At 65.7% G+C, this 6,000-nt stretch overlaps 1 gene segment (V, D, J or C); it reads right to left on the bottom strand.

Annotated features, from left to right (window-relative positions):
* Positions 1-301: 301 nt before the first annotated feature.
* The window catches only part of LOC309817915 (immunoglobulin heavy constant gamma 2-like), a 91,075-nt gene continuing 85,376 nt past the window's right edge, over positions 302-6,000 (bottom strand). The window contains exons 2-5 of the C gene segment in view: positions 1,704-1,997; positions 1,328-1,372; positions 863-1,192; positions 302-778 (exon numbers count right to left, since the gene is read on the bottom strand).

Genomic DNA, 6,000 nt, shown 5'->3' with positions numbered 1-6,000 from the left:
AGAAGTGGGCACTCATTCTCCTGAGGGTCTCTGGTGGGCTTCTCCCATTCCGGGCACACACTCCAGCCCCAGCAGCTGCGGGGTGGAGGGCGGCCGGAGCAGCTGTCCCCTCCGGGAGGGGCCCTCCCCGGCCTCGGGCAGCCCCCAAGCGGCCTGCGCAGGCCCGCACACTTGGGTCCGGCCCTGAGGGGGTCAGCTCTCCCGCACTGGTGGTGACAAACTGTGACCCAGAGCCGGGCCCCCCCTGCCCCACGCAGGCCCGCGTGCCACAGGGCTCTGCTCGGAAAGAACCATGACAGCATTGCAGGTCCCAGGGCGGCGCTGGGCGCTTTATTTCATGGCGCCCGGGAGGCATGTACACAGGGCTGGGGCTCAGGCGTCCTCGCTGGACCCTGAGAGCCCAAGGGGAGGGAGGGCTCGCTGGGGCAACAACGCCGTGGGGCTCATTTACCCGAAGACTGGGTGATGGACTTCTGCGTGTTGTGATTGCGTAGAGCCTCGTGCAACACTACACACGTGTAGGTGTCTCCCCGCTGCCAGCTCTTCTTGTCCGCCCTGAGCTTGCTGTACAGGAAGAAGGACCCGTCGGCCTCCAGCTGGGGTGGGGTCGTGCCATAGTTGCCCTGTGGCTCTGGCTGCCCGTTTCTCTGCCACTCCACGTCGATGTCGCTCGGGTAGAAGTCGGTGACCATGCAGGTTATGCTGACGCTGACCGAGTTCTTGGCCAGCTCTTCCTGTGCTGGGCCCAGTACGTACACCTGCGGCTCCCGGGGCTGCCCTGTGGGGAGAGGTATGGCTGTTAGCACGATGGTCACTGCTCTTGGCCCCCAGGGACCCTCCTGCGCCCGTCCACCTGACCCACCTTTGGCCTTGGAGATGGTCCTCACGATGGGGGCCGGGAGGCCTTTGTTGTTGACCTTGCACTTGAACTCCTTTCCCTTCAGCCAGTCCTGGTGCTGGATGGGCAGGGCGCTGACCACACGGTAGGTGCTGTTGAACTGCTCCTCCCTTGGCTTCGTCTTGGCCGTGTGCACCTCTACATCGTCCACATACCAGGAGAACTGGACATCGGTGTCCTCCTTGCTCACATCCACCACCATGCAGGAGACTTCCGGTTTTCGGGACATTGTGAGGATGTCCCTGGGTTTCGGGGGGAAGATGAAGACGGACGGTCCTTCTCGGAGCTCACAGGCTGGTCGGGGAGACATGGTGGGGGGTCAGCCCCTGGGTGGACCTCCTCTTGGGCACCCATCCATCCCTCCCCCCCAGTGCCACGGCTGGTCAAGGTCCACCTCCAAGGGGTGGAGGGTGAGGCCGGCTGACTTACGTGGACATTTGGGACACCTGGAACAGGGGTTTGGGCCGTTGATTTCTGCAGAGAACAGACTGGAGGTTACCGGGGTTGGGGACGGCCTGGGGCTGGGCTTAGGGCAGGGGCAGGTTTTGGCAGGTGAGACCTGTGCCCACTCTGTGGCCCCAGGGGCTGGGGGAGGCGTCCAGCCTGTGCCCACCCTGGACCTGGTGGAAACGCCCAGAGGACCCCCTCCCTGAGCCTGGGAGGCCTTCAGGTGAGGGAGAGAGACAGGCCTCCCGTGACACCCTGGGCGGGATTCACCATCCCTGGTGTGTGGTCCGTTCAGGTGGGAGGGCTGACCCCGGGCCTGTCTCGTAGTGGACACCCTCCCTGCGGCCTGTCCTCTCACCGATGCGCTTGTCCACCTTGGTGCTGCTGGCCGGGTGGTCTACGTTGCAGGTGAAGGTCTTGCCGGACGAGGTGCTGGCAGGCACGGTCACAGTGCTGCTGAGAGAGTACAGCCCCGAGGACCCTCGGACGGATGGGAAGGTGTGCACGCTGCTGGGTAGGATGCCCGAGTTCCAGGTCACGGTCACTGGCTCAGGGATGTAGCGCGAGACCAGGCAGCCCACGACCACTGTGGCACTAGGTGTGTCCCCACAGCTGGGAGACAGAGCGTAGACTTCCGGGGCCGTGGCGGAAGCTGTGAGAGAGGAGGCCGTGTGACTGCCAGGGCCTCACCCCTGCGAGGGTCCAGGCAGGGCATCAGGTGTCCAGGCCTGGGGCACCGTTGAGCCCAGAGACTATGTGCTTCCAGAGAGTCTGAAGAGATGCGGCCTGGCATGGTCTCTGCCACTGCGGTTCTCTGCCTTCGCAGCTGTGGGTCCTGGACTCAGCAGCCCAGTCAGGGCTGGGTGACCACCTGGATTAAAGTCACAGGGGCCCCAGTCCTCCTGTGGGTGTCTGGCCTGATCAGGCCCTCGGTCTGAGCCCTGACCAGTGGCTACTGCTCCCTGAGCCCACTGCCCTGCTCTGCTCCTGTCCCCTTGTCCTGGCCTGCTCTTTGCCACCCAGGGCCTGTGTGTTCTGGATCACTCTGCCCATTGGCATCCCCGGGAGCCTTGCACTGCCCCTCGCCATTTTCTCCTGCAGGGTGCTAGCACCCCAAGCAGCATTCCCTGGCTGGACCTGTCCCATCTGCACCTGGTCTGATCAGCCCAGACCTGCAGCCCCTTTGGAGCCCTGAAAGGGCCCTTCCTATGCCCTCAGCCAGATCCACTGCCCTGTCAACCCCACCTCGCTTTGGCACGTCGTACCCTCCTGTCTCAAGCCCCGACAGGCGCCTGGAAAACTGGGGACCTTGGGCCCATGAATTGCAGCCCATCAGGTCCCCGCAGTCATGCCCCTGCCCCTTCAGCCTCAGAGACCTTCCCTCCCATGGTCCTCTCTCCACCCGGCCTTGCCGTCCGCCTGGCCCCTCCCACCAGACCAAAGCACCTTTAGCTCAGGCCCTCGTCCCCTGACCCCAGGGCTCGTGGGCAGCCCCTGCCCTCGCAGCCCCCTGCTGCCCTGCACAACCCCGCCTGCTCCCCTGAGTTCTTGGGGTAGCCCCCTGCGTCCGGCCTTACCAGCCCCCTGAGCTCCAGCGGAAAGGCTGCTCTCCTTTCTCAGGGCACTCAGGTTCCCCTCATCTAGATGCTCCCTCACCTGCCTCCACCCCTCATCCTGGCCCCTCAGCTGAGCCCGGGCTTCCTGTCCATCGAGTGTCTAGCCTCTGCCCATCTGAGCTCCGGTTCACCGTCTCAGGCCTGAGTCGTCCCTGCCCTTGTGTCCCTTCTCTCCTGCCCTGGGCCCTCCGCACACCCCAGGGGGGCCCCCAGCCCGCTCTCCTGTAGGACTCCCTGCTCTGCCCCCACTGCCAGCTGCCCTGCGTCCTGCCCTGCCAGTCCCCTAGGCTCAGGTCTCTGGGCTCAGCTCAGGGATGCTGTACCCTCATGTCATCTGCTCAGCTGGCGTCGGACTGCCTACCGTCCCTGGAGCGCTGGGCCCACAGCACCAACGGTCCCTGCACCCTATGACACTTGCCTACTCACCTGCTCACCCCAGTACCTGGTCTGCTGAGGTCCTGGGCAGGTCCCTGTCCTCCCAAACCCCTGCTCACCTGCACAAGCTCTGCTGCTCCCCCAAAAGTCCTGGGACAGCCCCCCACACTCCCAACTCTGTGCTCACCTGCACAGTGCCACCTGCTCCCTCTAAGCTCCCAGGCAGCACCCTGCCATCACAGCCCTCTGCTCACCTGCCCAAGCTCTACCTGCTCCCCAAAGCTCCCAGGGCAGTCCCATCCCCTCCCAGGCTCCTGTTCACCTGCACAAGGCGTACCTGCTACCCCAAAGCTCCTGGGGCAGCCCCTTACCCTTCCACCCACCATGCTCAGCTGCAGAAACTCTACCTGCTCCCTCATGCTCTCGGGCAGCCCACTGCCCTCCCAGACCCAGGCTCACCTGCATTAGCGTTACCTGCTCCGCCAAGGCTCCTGGGAAGCCCCCTACACTCCCAGACCCGTGTTCACCTGCACAAGCTCTACCTGCTCCCCAGAACCCCGGAGGCAGCCCCTGGTGCCCTGCCCTCCAGCCCCAGGCTCACCTACACTAGCTCTACCTGGTTCCCCAAAGCTCCCAGGCAGCCCCCTGTGCTCCAAGGCCCAGGCTCACCTGCACAAGCTCCACCTGCTCCCCAAAAGTTCCCAGGTGGCCCCCTGCCCTCCCAGCCCCCTGCTCACCTGCACAAGCTCTACCTGCTCCCCCAAAGCTCCCGGGCAGCCCCCTGTCCTCCCAGTCCCAGGTTCACCTACACTAGCTCTACCTGCTCCCCCAAAGTTCCAAGGCGGCCCCCTGCCCTCCCAGCCCCAGGCTCACCTGCACAAGCTCTACCTGCTCCCCCAAAGCTCCCAGGCAGCCCCCTGCCCTCCCAGACCCAGGCTCACCTGCATTAGCTCTACCTGCTCCCCCAACGTTCCCAGGGAGCCCCCAGCCCTCCCAGCCCCAGGCTCACCTGCACAAGCTCTACCTGCTCCCCCAAAGCTCCCAGGCAGCCCCCTGCCCTCCCAGCCCCAGGCTCACCTGCACAAGCTCTACCTGCTCCCCCAAAACTCCCGGGCAGCCCCCTGTCCTCCCTGCCCCAGGTCACCTACACTAGCTCTACCTGGTTCCCCAAAGCTCCCAGGCAGCCCCCTGCCCTCCCAGCCCCCTGCTCACCTGCACAAGCTCTACCTGCTCCCCCAAAGCTCCCGGGCAGCCCCCTGCCCTCCCTGCCCCAGGTTCACCTACACTAGCTCTACCTGCTCGCCCAAAGCTCCCAGGCAGCCCCCTGCCTTCCCAGCCCCCTGCTCACCTGCTGCCTCCCTGCCACTTGTCCCTGGAGCTCTGGCCCTCAGCACCCCTGCCCCTCTGGCCCATCCCCGAGCCCTCACCCTAGTGCAGCTTCCCTCCTGCCTCCTTTCGTTCCCAGGGCTGAGCTCTGTTCCCTGGAGTCGCTGGGTGCCCACACTGTCTCCGACCCCTCTCCCCTGGCAGAGCCCCTGTCGCACCGTGGGCCCCTCCCAGAGGAGCTCCTGGCCTTCCGAGCTTCACCCTCTTTCTCCCACCACCCCGGCATCCTGCTCTGGTCGTTTCTCCCTCCAGTTGCCGGGTCACCTGCCCTCTGCCTCCCCGCTCCCGGCCCCCAGCCCCTGCTCCCGGCCCTCAGGCCCTGGCTTCCCCTGCCCCTTTGTAGCCTGTGCAGCTGCGTGCTCAGCCCCTCCCCTGTGCGGCCAGCTCGGGGCACACAGGAGCCCAGGCCAGCCCTGCCTGCTGTGCTCCCGGCGCTCCTGCTGTCCTGGGCCCCGGCCCCAGCCCAGAGCCCACCGCCACCCTGCCTGCCACTGCCCTGAGACTCAAGCCGGCCCCACTGTCCTGGACCGGACCCTCAGCCCCCCGCCATGTGGGGGGGCTTTCCTTCCCCTGTGCTAGCCAGCGTCCTCCCTCTGTCCTCGCTCAGACCCACCTGTCCATCCTGGCCTCGTCCTCAGCCCCAGCCCAGCCCTGTGCCTGCAGCACATCTGGCTGAGCGAAGCCCTGAGGCTCCCGTCCCCCAGCCCATCACGGTCCTCGAAGGCCAAGCAGCCCCACCGAGCTCTGCCGCCCCTGTGTTTCCAGCCCTGTTGGTGTGGACACGCCCCTGCCTGGGCTCCCTAGTCCCTGCCCTGGGCAGCACGTGAGCCCTGGGCAGCCCGCCTTCCCCGTGCCCGCTGGGCTGCTCCCGCCGCTCTGTGGGTCCCCAAGGCCAGTCTTCCCTCCGTGGCTCCATTCCACTGCCTGCCCTGGTCCTCTCAGACCCCACTCACCAAGGCTTGGGTTGCTGGCCTCGCTCCCCTGCAGCCCAGGGCTCCACGCCCCCTCCCTGCTCTGGCCCCAGGCACATGTGGCTCTTCAGGGCTGTGCTCTGTGTCTGCAGCCCTGCTTCCTAGGACTGGTAACCAGTTCCTGGAAGTGTGAACTCCTTGCCCACAACCCTGCAAATATTAAGAAGTGGATTGAAACCGTGTGGCACGACTTGCTTCCTGAAGTTCCCTTTTCTTCTGGGTGGTTTCTGTCTCAGAGGGCCTGGGGGAGTCCAGATGCAGCCGGGGTGTCTCTTGTGGGTGTGTGGGGTGTGGTGGACCCAGGGGA

Source organism: Grampus griseus (assembly GCF_964374135.1).
Source record: "Grampus griseus genome assembly, chromosome: 2".
NCBI lineage: Eukaryota > Metazoa > Chordata > Mammalia > Artiodactyla > Delphinidae > Grampus > Grampus griseus.
This window is presented reverse-complemented; position numbering and strand designations above follow the sequence as displayed.